At 38.3% G+C, this 26,224-nt stretch overlaps 1 protein-coding gene and 1 non-coding gene across 2 annotated transcripts in view; one reads left to right on the top strand and one right to left on the bottom strand.

The window, feature by feature from the left end:
• The window catches only part of SPATS2 (spermatogenesis associated serine rich 2), a 139,117-nt gene that overhangs the window by 31,102 nt on the left and 81,791 nt on the right, over positions 1–26,224 (top strand). The gene's annotated exons all lie outside the window — the stretch shown is intronic.
• Positions 471–574, bottom strand: LOC118009068. The gene has a single exon (XR_004678802.1). It is a non-coding gene; the product is annotated as a U6 spliceosomal RNA (small nuclear RNA).

Here is a 26,224-nt window from a genome sequence, read left to right as displayed (position 1 = left end):
GTTCTCTCCTTCTAGACTCACAGGTCTGGCACTTGAGCAGGGAAGTCCAAATAACTAGGATCTGGAATAATCCCTCAACATCACTATCTCTGTTTCTGTGTAGTCCCCACCTAGGGGCTTCATCGTAGCCAGAGTTCTTACATGGAGGCTTAGGGCTCCAGAAGCATTTGTTCTGAATAAGAGAGCCAGAAGGGAGGTGTATTGTCTTTTATGACCTAAGTTCAGAATCAGTGTCATTTCTATTGCATGTTATTCATTAGAAGTGAGTCAGTAAGGCCAACGCATATTCAAAGGGAAGGGAATTAGACTCCACCTCTTTCTGGGAAGAGTGTCAAGAATATGCAGACATATTTCAAAGCCACTTTGGTTGTTCTTCCTGCCACAGATTATTTACATTCCTCCCAAGTGCAAAACACACTTACCCCTTTTCAGAGGGGTCTTTGTTTTTGTTTTTGTTTTTTTTTAACATGGAACACTTCACGAATTTGAGAATTTGCGTGTCATCCTTGTGCGGGGGCCATGCTAATCTTCTCTGTATTGTTCCAGTTTTAGTAATGTGCTGCCAAAGAAAGCACAGAGGGGTCTTACCTGATACATCATCATGCTCAGGCTTGAGGTCTAGGATCTTGTCATCTAAATCAGATCCAGGTGCAGGTTAGGCTATTTGGATATTGTTTCTTGTGTATAGCTCCCTGGGTACCATTACTTTCACTTTGAAGACCTGTAAGCTAAAGAGATACATTACCTCTCCCTAGCCCACCCAGTATGCAACAGTGGACAGGCATAAGATAACCACTATGGACACTTCTGTTAAAAAATAAAGAAAAATGTAAGGAACAGAATAGTTGTTGGTCCACAGCAAATCTGAAATCCAGCTAGGCCCATATCATCATTTCTGTGATTAGGGCTCGGCTATATTGCCTAGGAACAATCCTTCATAGCTCTTGGTTTTGCCCTCTGGATTAGCTTTCCTTTTCCATAAAATGTATCCTTTGTTTGCAGCTGAGTAATTTCCTAAACCATAGGGTTTGAACATGAAGGGGGTGTTTGTCCCAAAAACCTCTTTTCATTTTGTACTGTCTTGTTTAGTCCAGGATGACAATGTTTCTCAACGTAGAATTCTCTGAATCTTTTTGAGGGGTTTACTGTGTTAGACAAAAGCCACACCTACACAGTGATATAAGCCTTTCTCTACCTTAGGCTCTGTAGAAGAGGAAAAAGTTTTTCTTGAGCTCTTAAGATCCCTGGCTGTGTCTGAAAATTAAACTGACAAAGATTAAAAGGATACACATTTATTTAATGTAAGTTTTATGTGACACAGGAGCCTTTATTAGTAAATGAAGACTTGAAGAAATGTTTAGTTCTTAAGTTTTTATTTAAATTCCAGTTTAAAAAATTCCAGTTAGTTAACATACAGTGTAATATTAGTTTCAGGTGTACAATATAGTGATTCAGCACTTATATACATCACCCAGTGCTCATCACAAGTGCATTCCTTCATCTCCATCACCTATTTCCCCCATCTCCCCACCCACCTCCCCTCTGGTAACCATCAGTTTGTTTTCTGTACTTAGGAGTCTGTTTCTTGGTTTGCCTCTGTTTTTTTCTTCTATGCTCATTTGTTTTGTTTCTTTTTTTTTAAAGATTTTATTCATCCATTTGACAGAGAGAGCACAAGGAGGCAGAGAGGCAGGCAGAGGGAGAGGGAGAAGCAGACTCTCCACTGAGCAGGGAGCCCGATGCGGGGCTCGTTCCCAGGACCCTGGGATCATGACCTGAGCCGAAGACAGCCGCTTAACGGACTGAGCCATCCAGGCGCCCCTTGTTTCTTAAATTCCACTGAGTGAAGTCATATGGTATTTGTCTTTCTCTGAGTGACTTATTTCACTTAACTTAATGCTCTCTAACCCCATCCACATCATTGCAAATGGCAAGATTTCATTCCTTTTTATGGCTGAGAAATATTCCATTGTATGTATGTGTGTGTGTGTGTGTGTGTGTTGTGTGTACTACAACTTCTTTATCCATTCATCTATCGATAGACACTTGGGCTGTTTCTCTAGTTTGGCTATTATAGATAATGCTGCTATAAACATTGTGGTGCATATATCCCTTTGAATTAGTATTTTTGTATTCTTTTTTTTCTCTGAAATTTTATTTATGTTTTTATTTTTTTGCTTGCTTCCTAGGGCTTTATTTTTTATTTAAATTCAATTAATTAACATATAATGTATTATTAGTTTCAGAGGTAGAGTTCAGTGATTCATCAGTCTTATATAATACCCAGTGCTCATTACAACACATGCCATCCTTAATGTCCATCACCCAGTTACCCCATCCTTCTGTCCCCCTCCCCTCCAGCAACCCTGTTTGTTTCCTATGATTAAGAGTCTCTTATGGTTTGTCTCCCTCTCTGATTTTGTCTTGTTTTATTTTTCCCTGTCTTCCCCTATGATCCTGTTTAGTTTTTTAAATTCCACATATGAGTGAGATCATATGATAATTGTCTTTTTCTGATTGACTTATTTCACTTAGCATAATACCCTCTAGTTCCATCCACGATATTTTTGTATTCTTTGGGTAAATACTTAGTGGGGCAATTGCTAGATTGTAGGGTAGTTCTATTTTTGACATGAAGAAATGTTTAAACCTGAGTATTTTTATGCTAGGTTTGATGAAGAGTAGGCATTTGTTGAGAAATCTGGTAAGACAAAGAGTATGAGTAAAGTATAGTAAACTGGGGGAAATTTAGCAAGGCCTGTTTGTTAAGATTCTTCTCTATGTCCCTTTGCCTTTGGAGGTAAGATTGCTCCCTTCTTCCAGGTACAGGGAGGGCACCTCTCATATGAGAGTTTTATGATCTGTTTCAGGGGAGAAGAGCAGGGGAAAGGTCAGAGTGACCTTCCTGCTTCTGCCATTTTCTCAAGCTCCTTCAGCTTAATACTCAATATGTCAATGTACCTTATTTTGGGGAAGCGTGTTCTGAACCCTCTCAGCTCCATTTAAGGTTTTTGTGGGATAATACCTTTAAGATTCTTAGAAGGCTTTTTTTTTTTTTAAAGATTTTATTTTTAAAATAAAAATATTTTTTTTATTTTAAATAAAATAAAGAGAGAGAGGCAGAGGGAGAAGCAGGCCCCCCGCTGAGCCGGGAGCCCGATGCGGGACTCGATCCCAGGACTCCGGGATTACGACTTAATTCGAAGGCAGACGCTGAACCATCTGAGCCACCCAGGCGCCCAAGGCTTTTTGTTTGAAAGGAATTATGAGGCACCACCTTAAATTAAATCTCTCTTTTTTAAAAAAGATTTTACTTACTTATTTGACAGAGAGAGACACAACGAGAGAAGGAACACAAGTAACGGGGGTGAGAGGGAGAAGCAGGCTTCCCCCAGAGCAGGGAGCCTGATGTGGGGCTGGATCCCAGAACTCTGGGATCCGAAGGCAGATGCTTAACGACTGAGCCACCCAGGCGCACCAAATTAAATCTCTTTGGAGTCTACACTAGGGTCGGTCAACTATTGCCAGTGAGCTAAGATTTGTTTTTACATTTTTAAAGGGTTGTAAAAAAAAAAGAAGAATGTTCAACAGAGACTGTATATGGCCCTCAAAGTCCACAATACTTAACTTTCCTTTTATAGAAAAAGTTTGCCAATCCTTGGTCTAAACAAATGTTTAATCTTTAGGCCATGAGTCCCTGACACTGCCTTGGATTTGATCTTTCTCCAGAGGGTATTTCTTAATTTTTTAAAAAAGATTTTATTTATTTATTTGTCAGAGAGAGCAAGAGAACACAAGCAGGGAGAGCAGCAGGCAGAGGGAGAAGGAGCTCGATGATGTGGGGCTTGATCCCAGGATCCCGGGATCATGACCTGAGCCGAAGGCAGACGCTTTAGCGACTGAGCCACCCAGGTACCTCTGGGCATTTCTTAATTTTTTTTTTAATGTTTTGATTCTTTCTTTTTTTTTTTTTTAAGATTTTATTTATTTATTTGGCAGCGAGAGAGGGAACACAAGCAGGGGGAATGGGAGAGGGAGAAGCAGGTTTCCCACTGAGCAGAGAGCCCGACGTGGGGCTGGATCCCAGAACCCTGGGATCATGACCTGAGCCGAAGGTAGACGGGACATTTCTTAATCTGAGAAATGTTTGCTATATGGGAGTAAGAAACAGTTTTATTTTTGGACCTAGCAAGTCCTGACTCCTTTATATTTTCTCTATATTTTTTTAAAATTATATAATTCCTTCTTTTTCTCATCTCTCTCTACCTGTACTTTATGATAGTTAGCTGGAAAAAAAATGACACTTTTGATATTCTGCCTGGAAATTTCCTTACCCATATTCATCAGTTCATTTGTTATATTTTCTATTTTCAACATTGTTTCAGGTGACAGCTTTGCTAAACTTTCCACTTATCTAGTAGGATTTTCCTTTCCTTCAGCGTTCAGTAACACTTTTCTTACTTTCTTTTAAGCCAAGGATCAGCAACTTTATTCTGTCAAGGGCCAGACAGTACATATTTTAGGCTTTGTGGACCATGTGGTCACTGGCACACCTACTTAACTATGCTGTTGTAGTGAGAAGGAGCCTGCAGACAATATGTAAATGAACGGGTGTGGCTGTGTTTCAGTAAAACTATTTTTTTTTTTTTTTAAGATTTTATTTATTTATTTGAGAGAGAGAATGAGAGACAGAGAGCACGAGAGGGGAGAGGGTCAGAGGGAGAAGCAGACCCCTCGCTGAGCAGGGAGCCCGATGTGGGACTCGATCCCGGGACTCCAGGATCATGACCTGAGCCGAAGGCAGTCGCTTAACCAACTGAGTCACCCAGGCGCCCTCAGTAAAACTATTTACCAAAGCACGTAGCAGGTTGAATTTTGCTGGTAGGTTGTAGTTTGCTGACCCCTGTTTTAAGTCTTTATTGACAGCTTCCTTGAGGCTTTTCCTAACAGTGACAGTTAAGACCCTTTCAGGCTCTCACTAACACTTTCAGCCACTTCTGACTTTCTCTTGCCATCTAATCCTGAAGCCAAACATTTATATTTTTGGAAGCAACCCTATAACCAAAATCTGCTTTGGTTTTCTACTGCTGTGTAATATACCGTTGCAAACCTAGTGGCATAAAACAACAATCCCTTTTTTTTTTTTTTTAATCTTTTATGATTCTGATGTTTGAACTTGGCTAGGCAGTTTCCTCTTGGGGTTTTTCATGAGGATGCAAACAGATGATAGCTGGGGCTGGAATCATTTAAAAGGCTTCCTCTCTTACACAGTGGGAGGCAGATGGTACTTGGGCCTGAAGTCATCTTCAAGGATTCCTCATTCACGTATCAGGTGACTGGGCTAGGAAGACTTAACCAGCTGGCACTTCTTGGACATCTCTATAACCCTGTGACGTCTCATCCTGTACTCTGTCCAGCATGAGGGCTTTAGGGGAGCTGGATAGCTTAGATGTGATTCCGGAGTCCAAAGTTGCCTGTCCTCAGGGAGTGCCAGGCAGAAGTTTTATCACCTTTTATGACCTAACTTCTGAGGTTACTCAGTGTCACTTCTGCTTCATTCTCTTCATGGGGAGGAGAATTAGAGTCTATGTTTGGGAGTAGGATTGAAGAATGTATGAACATGTTTTAAAACACAAAATGTTCCACACATACACCTATCAAAAACTTTTGGAAGCTAGAATATAGAAGGTTATACTTTGTTAGAACAGCCTTTCTTTTCCCCATTCACTGCGGTAGAGGTAGGAGATCCCTCCCTTCATTTAATGTTCAAGAATGGACGTGTGCGGGTTGCCTGGGTGGCTCAGTCGGTTAAGCGTCTGCCTTCGGCTCAGGTCATGATCCCAGGGTCCTGGGATCGAGTCCCGCATCCGGCTTCCTGCTCAGCGGAGAGCCTGCTTCTCCCCCTGCCTGCCGCCCCCCTGCTTGTGCTCTCTCTCTCTGACAAATGAATAAATAAAATCTTTAAAAAAAAAAAAGAATGGAGGTGTGGAAGGAGACTTCACAGCAACAAACACCTCTTTTCTTTAGAGAAAGAAACAAACTCTTTTCTTCTAGAGATAGGTCCTGGAAGCTTTGGACTTGGCATTCTTTTTCCTTTTGTATGAGAGTAGGCATAATGGTGCTTCCATCCCAAAAGAGAAAACAAAAGAAACAAAGAAAAGAAAAACTATCAAACTGTAGAAAATTCTACCCTGTATAGATTTGTTTGAATCTCTGGGTAACATTTTTGTAAGGGTTAAAGAGTAGGTGTGCCTGTTTGTCATTTCCAGCTTTGTTTCAATTAGTTCAACTAGCTTTCTTAATGCTGGCAGGGATACTTCTAAGGAAAATTTGAGAAGTGGGTAGGTGATAGAAATGATTTTAAATTTGAGGACTTCAGAGCTAGTTGGAAAGCAGGTTATAAGAAACTTCGAATAGCATTAAAGAAGGGTCTCCAGAACTGCTCTACTGCCTGACCCCATCTGAAAAGATTTTGCTCACCTTATATAGTGATCTGGCTCTGGAGGTAAAATACTCAAAAAAGTTGGGGTATTTTATGGTATGTGTTTATAGAGGCTATTGTGTTATTTTTTCCCCCTTTTCTCACTAGATGAAAAGAGGGTGGCAGTGAATATGTTTTGCTGTATTTATTTATGGTCAGACAGCCAATGTGAATATTGCATTTTTGTGTTCTTTCCATTATGTTTTCTTTTTCTTCCCCTTTTGCTTCTTTCTTCACCTTTCTCTCTGGATTTGTACATCATGAGAGATTCACCCAAATTCTCTGATGATCTGAAAGAAGAAGATAGCTTAGTGAATAGGAAGTTGTTATGGAATTAGCTGCCTGCCATACTGTTTCCACTTCTGGAGAACACATGCCTGTATTTAGTCATTTACCTGTTTTATCTTTCTTGGTTTCCAGATTTATATACGTTGTTGAATTGAGGGTAGAGAGAAAAAGCTTTTATTTTAAATGATTCAGTTATTTTTTTACTTGGAACTTGAAAGATACTTTTACAAAGCTTTAATAGACTCCTCTAAACACATGCCAGTCGGTGGTGGTATAAGAACCTTCAGAAGAGTCAGGAAAGAAAATTTTGGAATGAATTACATTCCCAAGAAGGAGGACAGTACATATCTATCTTGAACTCCTGAAAATGTAAAGACTTCCCACTATAGTCCTTTAACTTCAGTTGCAACTTGGAAGAGGGAACATCTCCTTCTGGGATTAGCCTTCTATAACTCTCTCACTTGTTTTGTTTGTCTGCATTCCCCTTTTCTTCCTAGTTGGCACATATTACCAAATCAAAGGTATCTATCTGTTGGTTTGGAGGGAGTAGAGGTGAGGAGAAGAAAGAGTTAATTTTTCATGCTTTTAAGTCCACTAATATTACTTAACTAATTTCAACTAGATGAAAACTTACCTTTTAAAATATTTAATGCGTGATACGCTGCATGCATTATGCATTAATTTTGAGAATTATAGTAGCATGGATTTATGAATGACATGGACAGCAAATTATTTCCAACCTAAATTGCCCTGTTAGTTTTTGGACAAATAATTACTTGCTAGAACAATATTTTTCTGGCATGTTATAAGCCAAGAGAGTAGTTTGGAAGGATCTGAATGAATGCTGAGTATAAAGATTTTTGGTACAAGTTGATTTTACTCTTTCTTTCCTCAGAGTGTCAGGGGATTAGTTTGATCCTGCGTGAGGAAAAAAGCTGCTTTGTGAAATCCGTAATTCCATAGAGACTGCTAGTATTAGAGATATTTTTAATTTGGGTCTTAGAAAGCCAGAAGATCTGAGCGTTAATACACCTTTTCCTAGTGTATTAATGAGTCCAAAACATGTTGTTGATTTAATGTTTAGTTTGGGTATTGATTTCTGGTTTTGTCTTTTTAAGCTGCATGTGTATATTTGAATCAAGTTAGTTTTTATTTAATCATTCTGTCCTTTAATGCGACACACACCAATAGAAGACAACTATTATTTTGAAAACAATAAATGTAGTTAGTATTCTTAATGATTGTACAGATGTTGGCTGGCAAAAAATCTTTTGGATTAGAAAAAGCATTGTCAGATGTAGATTTTTTAGTTCAGTGTGATAATGTACCATCTATTTTACTGGTGACTGTAATTAACAGAAGTAGTTCAGACAAAAGATTCTAAGTATTTCTGAAATGATGAAGCTTCTATTTTTTAGACAGTGCTGTATTTACACTATGCATCAGGGGGAAAAGTCGAGAATGTCATTCAAATAATTTTTTTGTCAGTTATAGGGTCTTTCAAGAATGACCAATAACAATGACTGGTTCTTAGAGTCGTAAAATTTCAGAACTGAGAAGCGACAAGGCATGTTTTGTCTGGCCTTCCTTAAATATATATATATGTGAGTAAAAAGGATATTTCCATTCCTCGAGCTTTTGCATTAAAATGTTCATTTTCCACGGTATCTACTACATATTGTATGAAATTCATTATTAAAGGATTAAAAATTAGGCAAATCATGATTTTCACACAAATATAAAATGCACACATGTAAAAGATGTTATTTAACTCCTTAATTAATTGGAGAACCTGTAAGATGCTAAAAGTGGTTCAAAGAAGAATTCAAGTACCACACATATATAGGATCAAGAATGCTGAAATGGATTTAACAAATTGATGCAAAACTGGCTTTATTTTACAGGGACATGAGGGAAATCATTCCTCCCTCCACTAGACAGAATTTATTTGCATGTGTATGGACAAGAATCCTTGGCATTGCTATCAGTTATCTATAACTTACAGTTATATAATAGCTCCAAGATCATGGAGGATGCAAATCTGATAGAGTCAGTTATCTAGGAAAGGAGCACATTACACAATGCCTAGTTTTCCATTGAAGATACCTAGTGATCTTTTTGATCATTTCAGTCTTTTGCAGATTGTCATAAAAGAACAAAAATAAATGGGTCTGTATTCTAGTTTTTGACAACAATTCTATGTCTGTTAGTATTAGGGCCTTACTGTTATTCCTTGTAAATAAAGTCAGTTTACAAAATGAAAGAAAATTAAGTTATTCTTAGGTTGTCATTTTCTGATATTTTGATCAACATTAGAGTACTTCCTTAGGTTAGTGTTGAATTTTGGACTTTTTAAAATTGGAGGTATAATTGACATGTAACATTATATTAGTTTCAAGTGTACAACATGATTTGATATTGATATATATATATACAGATGTGTATAAATGTATACAAATTGTGTATAAATATATATACACACACTGCAAAATGATCAGCACAATAAGTCTAGTTACCCACTATCACCATACAAAGTAAAAAATTTCTTTTCCTGTGATGATAACTTTTAAGATTTATTCTCTTAGCAAGTTTCAAATATTTGCTACAATATTTTGACTATAGTGAAATTTGAACTATTTACAGATACTTAAATTGTAGCTTCAAGTGGTTAGGTAGCAATTTCTATGACTACCCAGTGCCTAATATTTTGTAGATATTCAATAAATAAAGAACAGTAGTAATAATTTGAAGGGAGGTAGAACTCACCTGCCCTATTATAGCTTATTTATTTTATTTTTTATTTTTTATTTATTTTTAAAAAGATTTTATTTATTTGAGTGAGAGAGAAAGGGAGATCATGAGCAGGGGGGAAGGGTAGAGGGAGAAACAGACTCCCCACTGAGCTGGGAGCCCAGTGTGGGACCTGATCCCAGGACCCTGGGATCATGACCTGAGCCAAAGGCAGACGCTTAAACGACTGAGCCACCCAGGCACCCCTAGTTTTTAGTTTTTAAAAAAGTTTTTATTTATTTATTTATTTGAGAGAGTGTGCACGTGCCTGAGGGGCGTGGGGAGGAGAAGCAGGGCAGGGTTCCATCTCAGGATCCTGAGATCATGACTTGAGCCAAAGGCAGACGCTTAACTGATTGAGCCACCCAGGCACCCCTCTATTATAGTTCTTAAAAGTACATATTAATTTATTGCAACTCTAGCAACTTCCCATTCTAAATACTTTTTACTTGGGTAGTTGACTCCACAGAGGGGAGAGCAAGGAGTTGGCATTATCTACTCCAAATTCATGCTAATTTAACTGGACCTTTTCAGCCTCATGACTTTTTATTCCCTTGCACATTCCTGATTTTGAAGGAGCAGTGTGGTATAGTAGAAGGAAATAGCATTTGTAGTCTCAGAGGCCTGGGTTTGAATCACTACCACACCACTTACCAGCTGTTAGATCTTGGGAATCTCTCACAGTCTCAAATTCTTCAATTAAATGAATAATAAATACTAAACAGGATTACATGGAATTTATGTATAAAGGATGTAACAGTGCCTGGCACTGGTAGGCAATAAATGTTAGTTTTCTTCTCTATTCCTGTCAAGCCCTCCTGCTTTCTCTTCTGTTTCCATTACTAAAATCACTGGAGTCATTTGGTGTGACCTTCCTCATCTTCCTTCTATCTCTGTATTTTTTTGTCTTTTGTTTCAAAAGTTTGTTTATCTCACAAGGATGTTGTGAGGATTAAAGAAGATAATGTGTATGAAATTGTTTAGTGCATTTTCTAGAACATTAGGCCTTAAATAGATTAATTGAATCAGAATATAAGGTTAATTTTACTTCTGATATTTTTTACTTCTACAAGTATTACCCTTCTCCCTAGTATGTGTGATTGTCTCTTCTTTCAAAAAGTATTCCCTACTTTTTGGGGAAAACCTCTTTTGCCTGGCCTTGCTAGAACTCTGGCTAATACCCTCTTTCTTTCATTCTTTTATTGTCACACTTTTCAGCTGAATAGATAAGGGGTTTGGCCTCCCCTTTTCCACCATCTGCTCTCACATTAAACCCCTGCATTCTGATATACCATAATTTTCTCCTGCATCTGAAACAGCACCCTCCCACTCAGGCTCCCACAAGGCTTAAATGTAGTAGGCATTCAATGAATATTAGTTGAATAATGAATGAAATGAGAGGTTTTAGAGTACTAACACTGAGAGCTCTCTAATACTTTCAATAATGGGTTTTAAGAAAATCTGGTAAGAAACTATTATACCTAAATTCAATTTAACTGGATGCCCATATATAATGTGCATTTTATTGTTTTTCTGAGACCCCATGGTTTGTATCAGATTCAGAAAAAAATTTTAAATATTATGTTTTAGAGAAAGTTTAACTCTGTCAAAAGTTCATAAAAAAACAATAAAATCAGCAATTCATTGAAGTAGTAATTAGTAAAAATTTACTGTGCACACACCAAAAAGACAGTTTGCAAATTGGGAGCACTCAAACCAAAACATGGAATTGAGGCTCAGAAATATATTATTATAAAGCTGCTTATATGGTATGAAGGCAATGAGTATTCTTTATAGTGATTGGTTACAATATTAGAATTTTCTCAAATGAAAGGGAATTGGTTAGTGGTTATCTCATATCAATTTTGGGGAACTATTCAAGTTTTGCTCTTGATTTACAGAGGCATAACCAAGAAATGACCCAGGTCAAATTAACCTTGCTTGTCTTGCAAAATAAGCTAAATTAAGCTTTGCTTGTATGACTAACTGGTTTTGTCTGCTCAGGGAATATTCAAGTATGGTCTCCATTTGTGTTTGATTTTAGTAATTCCCTCCCTTTTGGTTATTCTCTCAGCAGGCTAAGAGCATGACCAACCAGTAGTGTTAGTCTCAGTTACCAGTGTTGATGTAGTCAGGCCGAAGAGTCACATATTCACTGTTTCCATTAAATCGGGCTGGAGGGCCATGTAGTCACCATCTTCATCATTTACAGTTACTGCTGATTTCATGCAGTTGCTTGATCCTTATGGATACTATTTTGTGTATGAGTGGCTGCCGACAGGCACTTGGAGAGCATGCAACACACGAGGGAGGCTTAATGTAACGACTATACAGAGAAAAATAGCCAAGGATTGAAAAATTCCCAGGAGCCAGGGTTTAACAGTGGAACAGGTCTGTGGAAGAGGTGTCACTTATTTGATGAAAAATTTTTATCAGGTATTTAAGATCCTTTACATTTTGGTTAACAATTCCTGATTTGTCAACATAGAAACTATTTTTTTTTAAAGATTTTATTTATTTATTTTGAGAGAGAGAATGAGATAGAGCATGAGAGGGGGGAGGGTCAGAGGGCGAAGCAGGCTCCCCGCTGAGCAGGGAGCCCGATGCGGGACTCGATCCCGGGACTCCAGGATCATGACCTGAGCCGAAGGCAGTGGCTTAACCAACTGAGCCACCCAGGCACCCCTAGAAACAATATTTCTTACCAATTCTAGCACATGCACCTCCTTGTTGAGCAATGAGGGCATCAAGGACTATCCTGTTCTGGAGAACCACTGGAGATAAACCATTTATTTCAGATTGTACTGCTTAAAGTAGTTAGGGTATTGTTAAAGCTTTTTAAAAAATAGTTGCAGAAATACTAAAAAGTGATTTTTCTAATTCATTAACTCTCAATTGAGGAAAAAATATTCTGACAAACATGAAAACCAGAGCATTTTTGAATAATAGGATTCAAAAGTACATGGGAAGCTCACTTATGAGGAGTTACTTTATATATACCAACAATCCTAAGTTTATAATCTGGCTAGCTTTCAAGGAGTCATACTTAGTCATTTGGGATATAAAATATGCTATACCACACCATCCAGACCATTTGGGTGAGAAACCTTTGTATATTGTGTTATTACCACAGAGGGTGAATTACTCAGTATTATTAAGAGAGAGAATTAGGGTGGCTCCCGTGACCCACCAGGGGCAACGTGGACATCATGGTTATTCTTTGTCAGGCATCAGTGTATTCCCATCTTGAATAGCTGTGGCTTAAATTTAGATAGGAACAAAAAATATTCCTATGGATTTGGCTTAGCAGTCCATGTATCATGTTTTTGTTGATAAAGGATTGATTTCCTATCCAGTGGTGCCTTAAATATTGGTTTATCCAGTAGGTGAAACTGGGGTTTTGGAGGCATTCCATTTGCCTACAGATTTTTTCATTGAACCAGTGTACAGCTTCAGTAATTTCTTTGGTGAAATAATTAAAGGTATCAAAAAAAAAAATTAAAGGTATCATCATTCTCTAATTTTAAATCTGGTCATTATACTTAGGACTCTAGTCCCCTTCATTTGAGTCAAACCAAAGGGTTTGATTACAGAGTGAGTCTGGAACATGTCCCAAATCCAGTACCATTAAGGTTTTCTATGCATAGGAACAGGTTACCAGCAATGAAGTTTACAGTGGTTACAATGAAGAAGCCAGGCTTTGGCTTCTAAGTCTTCTTCCCAGTGTCAGATTAATGGCCATAAGTATTAGTTGAATGGCCAAGTGAAGGATATCAGACCTTTTCATAAAGCCATTTCCTGAATTAGTCTAATTCAGGCGTGTATAGAAGCTGGTTCTAATATTAATTGGGAGTCTTCCCGAGCATTTATTTATTCATTCTTTCATTTATTTAAAGATTTTATTTATTAGAGAGAGAGAAAGTGAGAGAGAGCATGAGAGTGGGGCAAGGGGCAGAAAGAGAAGCAGACTTCTCCCTGAGCAGGGAGCCCAAAGCGGGGCTTGATCCCTGAGATCATGACTGAGCCAAAGGCAGATGTTTAACTGACTAGCCACCCAGGCGCCCCCTTCCTGAGCATTTAAATGGCTGCATAATCAATGATCATTTTGATTCTTAAAAGAAAGTATTTGTTGGGTGGTGGACTTTAGTAGGTGTTTAGTGTGGGTGGGGAAAATTTCCAACACAAAGAGAAACTTAAGTTTAAACATTTTGAGTGAATTTGCAAGGTAGTAATACACAACAGTTGTTGTATATTAAGTCCTAGAAATAAATGAGAATTCTGCCGAATCTTGTTCTGTGATCTTGGGCAGAGGCTTTCTAATGCCATGCTGTTGTTTGCTTCAGGGGAAGACTTTCTCCTGGAAATCCTTCATTTTTAGTCAGCTGTAGGCTGACAAGTTCAAGAGTTGGGGGAACTCTATTTAATTGAGCGTCGTGGACGCATGTTCAATACCCTGTAATTTAACTGCTATTTGAGAAGTTAAGGGCCCTGGTTGGGCCCTTTCCATTGAGATTCAGTTGTTTTTCATTGATGTCTCTTCCAAAAACACCCATCTCTGGGTTCCAGGGTGTGGAGGTACAAAGTCCTCATCGGGTAGAGGGTCTCTAAAAGCTCCCTTGACCTATTGAAAATAAGCTTTTGAATATTGTATTAGTGCTTTACAGTTTTGGGTCATATTAGAATGTGCATGGGGTCCTGTCATCAAGAGCATGGGTCATCCAGTGATGATTTTATAAGGTATCCATTTGGTTTCCCCAAAAGGCGTTGACCTTAAAGTCATAACGGCTAAGCGTAATACTTTAGGCCATGGTAATTCTGTGGTTTCAGTCAGTTTTACCAGTTTGCATTTCAGAATACCATTGGTATGTTCAGCTTTCCCTGAAGACTGAGGATGGTATGGACAATGATAGTGCCGCAATGTCTGAATAACCTTGTTTAACTGTTTTATAATTTATTCAGTGGAGTGAGTGCCTTGATCACTTGAAAGTTTGCTTAGAATTCCCCATAGTGGGAAAACATTTTCTTTTTCTTAATTTTTAATATATATATATTTTAAGATTTTATTTATTTATTAATATATTTTTTTAAAGTTTTATTTATTTGAGAGAGAGAGCACAAGCAGGGAGAGCAGCAGGCAGAGGGAGAGGGAGAAGCAGGCTCCCTGCCGAGGTCATGAGCTGAGCTGAAGGCAGAGGCTTAGCCAGCTGAGCCACCCAGGCACCCTCTTTTTCTTTTTCTTTTTTTTTTAAAGACTTATTTATTTATTTGAGACAGACAGCATGCCTGCGCATGAGTGGGGGAGGGGCAGAGGAAGAGGGAGAGAATCTCAGGCAGACTCCTTGCTGAGGGCAAAACCCAACACAGGGCTCCATCTCACTACCCTGAGATCATGACCTGATCTGAAATCAAGAGTTGGAAGCTTAACCAACTGAGCCACCCAGGCGCTCCTGGGGAAACATTTTCTAATGACTTCTTTACTCCAGTAGCAGCATCAGCTTTCTGACAGGGGATGACTTCAATCCATCTAGAAAATAGATATAACAGGTACATGTTGATAACCCATAGAAAGAGACAATTCAGTGAAGTCCAACTGTAAATGTTCTAATGGTCTGGATGGTGGGGGAGCAACCCCCAAAGCTACTTTAGTAGTTTTACTTGGGTTATATGATTAACAGGTTAAGCGCTGATTATAAACCTGTTGTGCCAATTTAGAACAATCACACCACCGATATTTTTTCATAATTTGGGTCATTTTGTCAATTCTGTGGTGGGTAGTCAGGTGCAGTGCTCATAAGAGTGGTAGTTTGAGAAATTCAGGAAGCACCAGATAGCCATTTGGGCCTTCCAGGGTTCTCTTTTTTTTTTTTTTCATGAAACTCTCATCCTTTATGGTGCCATTTTTATTTTCTATTATCTGACACAATTTTCTGTCTGTTACACAAGTTGTCATAAGTAATGTGATTTGGATCTATCTTAGAAAGCTTATTTAAATTACAGAGTTTTGCTACATGAGGAATTTTTTGAATTAACAGCCTTAGCATGAAAGTTAATCATAACATTTCCCTGATATTCAGAGTGTGATTGGTGGGTCTGAGCCTCAGTTTTGATAATAGCAATTTGTAAAGGCAGTAACAGTGCAGAGAGGAAATCAGCAGTGTGAGGTCCATTTTTTATAGGTGTATCATTTGATGTTAAAAATCCTCTGTTTTCATGATATGAGGAATTTGAGAAACAAACAGAGGATCATAGGGAAGGAGGGAAAAATGAAACAAGACAAAACCAGAGAGGGAGACAAACCATAAGAGACTCTTAATCTCAGGAAACAAACTGAGGGTTGCTGGAGTAGAGGGGGGTGGGAGGGATGGATATTGGAGAGGGTATGTGCTATGGTGAGCGCTGTGAATTGTGTAAGACTGATGAATCACAGGGGCGCCTGGGTGGCTCAGTCGGTTAAGCAACTGCCTTCAGCTCAGGTCATGATCCCAGGGTCCTGGGATCAAGCCCCGCATTGGGCTCCCCGCTCGGCGGGAAGCCTACTTCTCCCTCTCCCACTCCCCCCCCTGCTTGTGTTCCTGCTCTATCTCTCTCTCTGTCAAATAAATAAATAAAAATCTTAAAAAAAAAAAAAAAGACTGATGAATCACAGACCTGTACCCCTGAAACAAATAATACGTTATATGTTAATAAATAAAAAATAAATTCCTCTGTTTTCAAAGCGTGCTAAAGTCATGGACCACTCCAAAAGCATACCTACTGTCATTGTAAATATTTGCAGTTTTTCTTTTTGCTAACTTACATGCTCAAATGAGGACAAATAATTCTGCAGGTTGGGCTGAGTTAAACTGAGGAAGGACTCCTCTTTCTGGTAATTCATATTGAGTAGTTGCAGTATATCCAGCTTGATACTTCTCTTCAGAATTTTTTGGCATAAGAGCCATCAGCATAGAGTACTAAATCTGGATTGGCTAATGGAGTTTCTTATAAATTTGATCTAGGAGTCAGATTTTGAGAAATCAGTTCAATGCAATTATTAGTTTCTACTTTATTAGGTAAGGGTAGAAGGGTAGCAGGATTTAAGGAGTTGCAGTGAAGAAGGCACAAATGAGAGGGACACAGGAATAGAATCTTATAACATGTTAGTCTACTAGCTAAGAAATGCTGAGTTTGCTCAGTTAAATTTTGTATATCGTGAGGAACTTGCAGATTTAAAATATTTCTTTGATCAAGTTCTGAAGAGGATTCTACAATTTTAGCAGCTGTAGCAACTGCCTGTGAACGATTTGGATATGCCCTGGCTACTGGGTCCAGTTGTAAACTCTGAGCTACCGGTCTGTTTTTTCTTCCACGTTCTTGTGTAAGGACTCCCAGTGTCAGCATTCATGAACAATGTAAAAAGTTTGGTATAGTTAGGGAAGCCAGTGCAAGCTTGTAAGGGCTTCCTCATATTTTGTTTCCTAAGGAAGTTGTTCCTGTATTACTTTTAGTTCATAGAGTGGAGAGCCGAATAAGGAAAAATTATCCTGCAAGTCCAAGGAGGCCTCTGAGTAGTCTCTTAGTCATAGGTCTGGAGTGATTTTGGATGGTACTTACTCTTTCTGGAAACAGAAAGATTCCTTTTTATAATAAATCATGACCAAGGTAATGTACCTTTTCTTGTGAAAACTGAAGTTTATCTCAAGAGGCTGTATGGCCCTTATAAGGTAGCTGTTGCAGTAGATATTTTGAGTCAATTTCAGTTCTCTCTGGATGAATAGCAAAGAAGTAAATCATCTACATACTGAATCAGGGTAGAATTTCTTGGAAATTGTGGTGTACTTAAATCCTGATGTAGAACTCATGAGAAATGTGAAGGGGCCTCAGTGATTCCTTGATGCATAACAGTCTAAGTATATTGTTGATTTTTCCAAACAAATATTGACTTTCCTTATCTACTGGGATGCTGAAGAAGGCAGGACATAGATTGCAACCATAAACCATTCAGAATCGGTTGAAATGTTGACAATAGAGTGTTTGGTTGGGTACTACAGGAAGCTTTGGAATAACAGTTTTATTTATAACACTAAGATCTTGTACAAATCTCCATCCTTGGCCCTGGGGCTTTTTTATGGGTAGGATAGTGTTGGAAAGAACTGGTACAAGGGAATAATTAGTCTTTGATTTATTTATTTCTTTTAATTTTTACTTTTTATTAGTCCTTGATTTATTAAATCATCTGTTATGAGGATGAGCCCTTGTAAGGCTTAGGGTTTTAAAGGATATTGGGGGCAATTTTGGAAGAATTTTCAAAGGATCAACCTGAATTTTAATAGGGAAAGCACTCTTAATTTTTCCTGGATCTGTGGAAGAAGAGGCCCATAGGGTGTTCAGGGGTTCAGAGAGGTCTACAGTACTTGCTTCATCATGGAGTTTGTTAGCTTCTTCAGGACAATTAATTTGAGCTTATAGAACACAATGTTTTGGGGTCTGGTGAGTCTGGAAATTCTAAGGTTATTTTTCCTGAGACAAAATATATTTGGTCTCCTAATTTAGAAAGTAAATCTCTTCCCAGGAGACTTAGAGGGGCACTGTCACATAAGAAAAAGGGATGATGTTCAGAGAAGGGGCCAAGGGTAAAGTTGTGGGCTCTGATAAAAGAACCCTTTGAACTTGATTGGACAGTGCCACTGCTGAAACATTTTTATTACTTTCAGGAAGTTCCTGATGTATCATGGTGGAGTTTGAAGTGGAAGGAGTCTCCTGGCACAGTACAGTTTTCTTCATTTATTTCAGATTTCATTTCACCCTGATGATTCATAGGAATTACTGGGAGTAGCTTACTCCAGATTATTATCTTGAGGATTTGAAGGTTGATTGTTCTCTTTTCTTGGATAATTAGGTTGTTTGAGGGGACAGTCCCTTTATCAATGTACTTTCTGTTTACAGTCTTGACAAGTATGCTTGTCAACAGGGGCAAAACTCATTCTAAAGTTAGTTCTATAGTTGTAGGGCCATGAGTTTATTTGCTTGATAACCCTTTTTCTGTTCTAAAATTCTTTCAAAATGCTCAGCAGAATGTTGGAGCTCAGGAAGGAGAGAAATCTTCCATTCTAATTTATGTTTCTTTAATAAATCATTAAGCTCAGGGCGAAGCCCATTAACAAAAAGAGCAGACAGGTGATGTTAGCTTCAGAGTCCCTAAGACCAGGATGCTGTCTAAATATTTCTTCTAAGTGAATTCAGAAGTCTGCAACTGATTTATTTTCTATTTACAGGAGTGTATTAAGGCTCAATCCATTCTCACAGCAAAACCCTGGGTACAGCTTCAAGGAGCAATTGACCTACTTTTCTCTCTCTTTTTATTCCATCTTTTCAGGCATACTTGGTAGGGTCTTCAAAGTCATCTTTTTTTTTTTTTTTTTTTTTAATGGTCCTCCAAGTCTTCAGAAGGGTCTTTCCAGTCTGCTGTGTGGAACCACCTTTAAGTGTCTCCTAGACTTGGCACCGTGTGAACAAATTGGTACAAATCCAGGAGCCCAGGTCATGACCCCCAAGAAGTATCTTAAATTCTTCTGTAAATTTAGTTTGATTCTTCTTTGGGTCTGGAAAATTGTTTATAATGGTTTAGAGCTCAGCTTCAAACCAGGGTTTAAATTCTGCTGTGAATGGGACCCCTGGTTCATGGTAAGATCTTACTCTCAAGGGCATTAGGTGCCTAGGAGGTTCGAGGGAAAGGGTAAAAGATCAAATAGATTGTTAGAATCAGGATAGGCACAGAGGGGTTATTTTCAGGGTCATTCAGGTCTTTAGACTCAGGGCCTTAGTCATAAGTTTTTCACTATCTTATTGTAATGAATCTTTTCGAGAGGCTATTTTGAGTCATTCTTCCTTCTCAAGTCCTCTGTAAACCAATCAAAGAATGCATTCCATTGTTTTTGGGAGATTTGGGATCCTCTTTTTTAATGGGTACCCCTAAGATGGATGATCTTTTTTTTTAATGGTAGGCTCCCCAAAATGGCCATTACAATTCAAAATTATCCTTTGTAAAGTCCCAGTTTTTTCAGAAAGGCTCAAGACTCTGTTATAGTGGGAATACATATAAGAGGTAGGAGTTTTTTAAGGGAGGAGAAAAAGAGAAAAAGAGGATTTAGACTAGTTGGAACCCATCTCTGCCTTCAGGCTATCTGAAACAAATAATCTATAGGAGTCTGGTAATTTTATCATTGCCTAAAACCCAAGGAATCATGCGCTTTTCGTCTTAGAGACAGGAGGGTAGCTTACCAAGAAGTTTCAAGAAAGACAGAAAGCAAATGTGCACGAAAAAGTTGGAGAGCTCAGAACTCAGAGTGGAGCTCAAATCCTAGAGAGACTTAACCAAGAACTCTGTAGTCTGAGAGAAATAAGTAAGTGCGCAGTGCTCTGTGGGTACTGCCATGGGGTTTGCTCACCAGCCTCAGGACAGAATCGTTGGCTAAAAATCCCACTTCTGACACCATTAACTGTCAAAAAAGTTCATTTAAAAAAAAAAACAATAAAAGCAACAAATCACTGAAGTAGCAATTAGTAAAAGTTTATTGTGCACGTACTAAAAAGACAATTTGCAAACTGGGAGCACTCAGATCAGAACATGGAATGAGGCTCAGAGGCATATTGTTATAAAACAGCTTATATAGTGTGAAGGCAGGGAATGTTTATTCTTTACAGTGATTTGTTACAATATTAGAATTTTCTTAAAGGGATTTGGTTAGTGGCTACCTTATATCAATTTTGGGTAAGAGTTTAAGTTTTGCTTATGATTTTCAGAGGCATAACCAAGAAGTGATCCAGGTTAAGTTAACCTTGCTTGTCTTAAAAAAAAAAAAAAAATTAAGGTCTGCTTATATGACTGACTAGTTCTGTCTGCTCAGGGAATTTTCAAGTCTGATCTTCGTTTGTGTTTTAACAACTCTCAAGGCAAATTTTAGCAAAAGCATCTTTTCTATTTTTCTATTGAGAGAACACAGACCACTGTTTTTCCAGTTCTGTGATACTCAGACCTTGGTTCTTGAGCTCTAGGTGGTCCTTTCAGCACCCACCTTCTTCTAAGACCTCTGTTGTATTAACCAGACTATGCTGGGATAGGGTTACCCTTTTGGTTAATGATAATAACTAATATGGCACCAGAGGCATTTTTTTTCCCATAGGATTATTGTTTATATTTTAATTTTAATTTTATTTAAAACCAATTAATTAACATATAGTGTATTATTACTTTCAGAGGTAGAGTTCAGTGATTCATTTTGTTCAGTTGCATGTAACACCCAGTGTTCATTACATCAAGTCCCCTCCTTAATGCCCATCACCCAATTATCCCTCCCCCCTACCAACCTCCTCTCCAGTAACCCGCAGTTTATTTTCTAGAGTTCAGCATCTCTTATAGTTCACTTCTCTCTCAATTTTCATGTTATTTTATTTTTCCTTCCCTTCCCCTATGTTCATCTGTTTTGTTTCTTAAATTCCACGTATGAGTGAAATCATATGGTATTTGTCTTTCTCTGACTTGTTTCGCTTATCGTAATACCCTCTAGTTCCATCCACGTGGTTGCCAATGGCAAGATTTCATTCTTTTTGATGGCTGAGTAATATTCTACTTTATACACACACATGCACACATACATACATACACACATATAACCACATCTTCTTTATCTCTTCATCTGTTGATAGACATCTGGGCTCTTTCCTTATTTTGACTGTTGTGGACATTGCTGCTGTAAACTTTGGGGTGCACGTGCCCCTTTGAATCACTATGTTTGCATTCTTTGGATAAATACCTAGTAATGCAATTGCTGGGTCATAGGGTAGATCTATTTTTAACTTTTTGAGGAACCTCCATACTGTTTTTCAGAGTGGCTGCACCAGTTTGCATTCCCACCAAGAGAGTAAGAGGGTTCCCCTTTTCTCCACATCCTTACCAACATCTGTCATTTCCTGAGTTTTTTATTTTTAGCCATCCTGACTGGTGTGAGGTGATATATCGTTGTGGTTTTGATTTGTATTTCCCTGATGCTGAGGATGTTGAGCATTTTTTCATGTGTCTCTTGGCCATTTGGTTGTCTTCTTTGGAAAAGTGTCTATTCATGTCTTCTGCCCATTTCTTGACTGGATTATTTGTTTTTTGGGTGTTGAGTTTGATAAGTTCTTTATCGATTTTGTTACTAGTCCTTTATCTGATAAGACATTTGAAAATATCTTCTCCCATTCTATAGTTGCCTTTTAGTTTTGTTGACTATTTCCTTTGCTGTGCAGAAGCTTTTTATCTTGATGAAGTCCCAATAGTTCATTTTTGCTTTTGTTTCTCTTGCCTTTGGAGACATGTCTAGCAAGATGTTGCTGCAGCCAAGGTCAAAGAGTTTGCTGCCTGTGTTCTCCTCTAGGACTTTGATGGATTCCTGTCTCACATTTAAGGTTTTTTGTCCATTTTGAGTTAATTTTTGTGTATGGTGAAAGAAAGTGGTCCAGTTTCATTCTTCTTCTGCATGTGGCTGTCCAATTTTCCCAACACCATTTGTTGAAAATAGTGTCTTATTTCCATTGGATATTCTTTCCTGCTTTGTTGAAGATTAGTTTACCATAGAGTTGAGGGTCCATTTCTGGGTTTTCTATTCTGTTCCATTGATCTGTGTGTCTGTTTTGTGCCAGTACCATACTGTTTTGATGATTGCAGCTTTGTAGTAGAGCTTGAAGTCCGGAATTGTGATGCCTCCAGGTTTGGTTTTCTTTTTCAACGTTCCTTTGGCAACTCGGGGTCTTTTCTGGTTCTATACAAATTTTAGAATTGTTTGTTCCAGCCCTATGAAAAATGCTGGTGGTATTTTGATAGAGATTGCCTTGAATATGTAGATTGCTTTGGGTAGCATAGACATTTTCACAATATTTGTTCTTCCAATCCATGAGCATGAATGTTTTTCCATCTCTTTGTGTCTTCCTTCATTTCTTTCATAAGTGTTCTGTAGTTTTTAGAGTACAGATCCTTCACCTCTTTGGTTAGGTTCATTCCTAGGTATCTTATGGTTTTTGGTGCAGTTATAAATGGGATCGATTCCTTGATGTCTCTTTCTTCTGCCTCGTTAGTGTATAGAAATGCAACTGACTTCTGTGCATTGATTTTATATCCTGCGACTTTGCTGATTTCCTGTATCAGTTCTAGCAATTTTGGGGTGGAGTCTTTTGGGTTTTCTACCTAGAGTACCATGTTGTCTGTGAAGAGTGAGAGTTTGACTTCTTTGCTGATTCGGATGCCTTTTATTTCTTTTTGTTGTCTGATTGCTGAGGCTAGGACTTAAGTGTACTATGTTGAATACCAGTGGTGAGCGTGGACATCCCTTTGGTGTTCCTGACCTTAGGGGAAAAGCTCTCAGTTTTTCCCCATTGAGGATGATACTTGCTGTGGGTTTTTCATATATGAGATATGTTCCTTCTGTCCCTACACACAGAGTTTTTATCAAGAAAGGATGCTGTAAAAAAAAAAAAAAAAAGAAAGAGAAGAAAGGATGCTGTAGAGGCACCTGGGCTGCTCAGTTGGTTAAGCATCTGCCTTCGGCTCAGGTCATGATCCCCAGGGTCCTGGGATCGAGCCCTGCGCCAGGCTCTCTGCTCAGCAGGGAGTCTGCTTCTCCATCTCCCTCTGCCTGCCACTCCACCTGCTTGTGCTCTCTCTCTCTGTCAGATAAATAAGTAAAATATTAAAAAGAAGAAGAAAGGATGCTGTCCTTTGTCAAATGCTTTTTCTGCATGTTTTGAGAGGACCATATGGTTCTTGTCCCTTGTCCTTTCTTTTACTAATGTGGTTTATCACATTGATTGATTTGCGGATGTTGAACCACTCTTGCAGCCCAGGAATAAATCCCACTTAGTTGTGGTGAATAATCCTTTTAATGTACTGTTGGATCCTTTTAGTTAGGATCTTGGTGAGAATTTTTGCATCCCTGTTTATAAGGGATATTGGTCTGTAATTCTCCTTTTTGGTGGGGTCCTTGTCTGGTTTTGGGATCAAGGTAATGCTGGCCTTATAGAATGAGTTTGGAAGTTTTCCTTCCATTTCTATTTTTTGAAACAGTTTCAGAAGAATAGGTATTCATTCTTCTTTAAATGTTTGGTAGAATTCTGCTGGTAGGCCATCTGGTCCTGGACTCTTTGTTTGTTGAGAGATTTTTTATTACTGATTCAATTTCTTTGCTGGTTATGGATCTGTTCAGGTTTTCTATTTCTTCCTGTTTCAGTTTTGATAGTTCATATGTTTCTAGGTATGCATTCATTTCTTCCAGATTGCCTAATTTGTTGGCATATAATTGCTCATAATATACTCTTATAATTGTTTGTATTTGGTGTTGGTTGTGATCTCACCTCTTTCATTCATGATTTTATTTATTTGGGTTCTTTCTCTTTTCCTTTTGATAAATCTGGCTAGGGGTTTATCAATCTTATTAAGGCTTTCAGAGAACCACCTCTTAGTTTCATTGATCTGTTCTACCATTTTTTTTTTTAATTTCTATATCATTGATTTCTGCTCTAATCTTTACTATTTCTCTTCTGTTGGATTTAGGCTCTTAAAAATAAAATCTTTTTTTTTTTTTAAAGATTTTATTTTTTTTATTTATTCATGAGAGACAGAGAGAGAGATAGAGGCAGAGGGAGAAGCAGGCTCCCCGCCTAGCAGGGAGCCTGATGCGGGACTCGATCCCAGGACCCTGGGATCATGACCTGAGCCGAAGGCAGACGCTTAACCGACTGAGCCACCCAGGCGTCCCTTAAAAATAAAAAAAATTTTTTTTTTAAAAGATTTTATTTATTTATTTGAGACAGAGAGAATGAGAGAGAGAGAGCGCATGAGAGAGGGGAGGGTCAGAGGGAGAAGCAGGCTCCCCGCCGAGCAGGGAGCCCGACGCGGGACTCAATCCAGGGACTCCAGGATCATGACCTGAGCCGAAGGCAGTCGCTTAACCAACTGAGCCACCCAGGCGCCCTAAAAATAAAATCTTAAAAAAAAATTTGTTACCTGAATTTTCAAATGTATTGACATGAGGTTTTGTGTATTTTTGTCTTATATTTTTAATGTCTATGAGATCTATACTGATTCTTTTTTAGAATTCATCATATTGGTATTTGTGCTTTAGTTTTTGTCCTTGATCAGTATTTCTGGAGGTTTTTTGCTGGGTCAGTAAATCATTTTTTTTTTCTCATAATTTTTTTCTTATTGCATTAAAATTTCTAAATTATGGTAACATACACATAACATAAAATTGACCATCTTAACCATTTTAAAATGTACAGTTCAGTGGCATTAAGTACATTCACGCTGTTGTGCAAACATCACCACTGTCCATCTCCAGAACTTTTTCATCCTCCCAAACTGAAACTTTGTACCCATTAAACACTAAACAACCATTCCACTAACCCCACGGCCCTGGAAACTATCATTCTACTTTTTCCCTATGAATTTGACTAGTCTAAGTATTTTATTTTATTTATTATTTTTTTTTTAAGATTATTTATTTATTTGAGAGAGAGAGCACGAGAGGGGGGAGGGTCAGAGGGAGAAACAGACTCCCCACTGAGCAGGGAGCCCGATGCGGGACTCGATCCCAGGACCCTGGGATCATGACCTGAGCCGAAGGCAGTCGCTTAACCAACTGAGCCACCAAGGCGCCCCTAGTCTAAGTATTTTATATATGTAGAATCACATAGTGTTTATCTTTTTGTGATTGACTTACTTCACTTACTGTAATGCCCTCAAGGTTCATTCATGCTGTAACATGTGTCAAATTTCCTTCCTTTTTAAGGCTGATAATAGTCCATCTTTCATAATTTTTTATTTCAAGTATGAGCATATAGTAATTCATGTTAAATACTTATTAATTGGTCAGTTAATATATTTTTTAAGTTAGCAAGGGTATTAGAAATCACTTTTTCTATATGCATGGAATCTCCTTTTATGGATTAGAATCAGTGAATAAAGTTGCCCTTAATTGCCTTGTTTTGTTTTTGCCTAATAGCTGCCTCCATTCCCTTGAGCTACTTGCACATCTGTGCTTTGGGGAGATGGGAGGAATGGAGTTTCCATGTGTCAGGGGTTGGGGGGGTGGGGGGTGGGGATGAAATGATCAGTATTGTTTAAAACCATTACTGAAGAATTTTTACAGCTGAGGATAATTTGGCTTGATTGAGTTTGGGTTACAGCCACCTGCATGAGGAGGAGAGTACAGACAACTCTAACCACCCAGCTAGCAGTGAAATGGGAAGAGATAAACATATATGTATTCCTACTCTACTCCTTTCGAGTCCCCTCTACTCCCACACTTACAGCTGCCACTGATGACTAATGTTAAGCAATTTGGAGGGTCCTGTGTCTTTTAATAGTAAAGAGGAGTTGTGGTATCACATGGTCTCTGATTTTTCCACTTAAAATGTATTTTAAATTTCCAGAAATTTGGGGTGCCTGGCAGTTGGAAGAGCATGCAGCTCTTGATCTCAGGGTCATGAGTTTGAACCCCACATTGGATGTAGAGATTACTTAAGTAAATAAGCTTAAAATAAAATAAATTTCCAGAAATTCTATTTTGTTCTAATACCAATTCTATGTTGTTCCAAATTGAGGTTTCAATTTTTTTAAAAAAGAATTCACTTGTTTGTCTAAATGAAAAGCTCATT

The sequence above is a fragment of the Mirounga leonina genome, unplaced genomic scaffold (genome assembly GCF_011800145.1).
Source record: "Mirounga leonina isolate KUSES-001 unplaced genomic scaffold, KU_Mleo_1.0 Mir_126, whole genome shotgun sequence".
NCBI classification, from domain to species: Eukaryota; Metazoa; Chordata; class Mammalia; order Carnivora; family Phocidae; genus Mirounga; species Mirounga leonina.
The sequence above is the reverse complement of the archived record's forward strand: the minus strand, read 5'-3'. Positions and strand labels throughout refer to the sequence as shown.